Here is a 1,673-nt window from a genome sequence, read left to right as displayed (position 1 = left end):
GGCCAATGTAGGCCCTACGACTAGCCACATTTGCCTTGCATTTGGCAACGTAGTACCGACATGTGGCTAATATTGGCTCTACTTTTAGCTCTACTTGGGTTTATAGGCGGTGGTGGTGGAGCTAATGACTGAGTTATCGCGGCCTTCAAATGCTGTACAACTTAGCACGATTTGAGAAGCTGTGGGTTATCTAAATTCGACTATCATCTGCTCGAATATGGAAGCTTTAAAATGGGCATCAAATTTGGGTTCATGACGTCGTGCGAATACTCCCAGCATTGTCTTGGGCCTGTCGGACACAAGCGGCGCCTCAGCACACAATAAGTACAAAAGGAACACGTCCTCCTTAGCAGCAGGGCGTGTTTGTCACATATTCCCCTCGATCTGTTTGCGAGAGCTTTAATACACCACGGATGGAGTACGTTCGCACTATTTCGGCACAATCATATAGTAAGCGCATATATACTTCATAGCACCACTGTATACCTGACATTGACCTCAATGGTCTATACAACGCGCAAGGCGGGAAAAATCCCAACCGCCCACCATCTATTTTTTTTTTCTCAGCAATACGTACAACCTACATCTACTATCGGAACAAATACCGAGGCTCGGTGTCCAGCCTCGAGGAATGGACGAAACGAAAGACGGAGGCGCGCTCAGCGCTCTCGTGGAGTTATAGCTATCACGCCTTTGCCCGTTAGTCCGCGGAGGCATCCGCCTGGTATGATGACCGCCGCCCTCTAAGCCCGGCACCGATCTCGACACCCCTTCCCTAACATTCGCAATCCCAACAAAGAGCAAACATTTATCATTTCCTTTAACTAATTCATACAGCCATCCATACATTTACCAACCCACCCATACGTCCATCCAACCGGCAGCCAGCCATCCAAGTCCTTTCAACTGTTCATTCATCCCTCCATCTATCCATTCATCTGCGTGCACCCACCCGTCCGTCCGTCCATCCATACATCCATCAGTGCAACATACCTAACGCAATCGCCGTATCTAGGGGCGCATTTCATTGGCAGAACAGGAACGGAAACAAAAAAGCAGAGAGGAGCAGCGTAGCATATATAGTGCAACGAGATTGCGACTGCTTGGAAACGTTTCATGCGCTCCTAGAGCAAGTGCGAGGGCGAAGGTGTATCACGTGACCAGATTGTTTACCTTCCCGCGGTGATTACCACGCGATCTATACGTTTCTCAGCCGCCACTGCTGGCGCCCGCTGAACCAAAACCAAATTCACCGACGATTACGATACTCACTAATGCGAAGTTTGCTCTATACGTGTTTCCATTTCGCGTGTCAATATTTTGTATTATGGTTATATAAGTACGCGATTTATATTTGGAATAGAAAGCTGTGACTAGCGTAGCTGGCGCGGACAATCCTTATCGTGCGGCACGTAGCAAACGGAGCGAAGTGTGGCGCGACTGCCTCGCTAATCAGGAGATCACGAGAGGCAGCGCGTGGGTGCCGCTCGGGCGCGATTCACAGCAGCTGCCGCAGACCTATCTCCGCTAATGCAGCGCTTTGTTTCTATACAGACGACGCACGCTACTCTGACGCCATATCGTAGCCATCGTCGCCCCACAGTCCGACTTGCGCGGCACTACGCGTTTCTTCGCACGCTTTCGTTCCATCATCGACGAGAGCAGCCCTTCGT

The sequence above is a fragment of the Dermacentor silvarum genome, chromosome 3 (assembly GCF_013339745.2).
Source record: "Dermacentor silvarum isolate Dsil-2018 chromosome 3, BIME_Dsil_1.4, whole genome shotgun sequence".
In the NCBI taxonomy this organism is placed as follows: Eukaryota; Metazoa; Arthropoda; class Arachnida; order Ixodida; family Ixodidae; genus Dermacentor; species Dermacentor silvarum.
Note: the sequence above shows the minus strand (reverse complement) of the source record.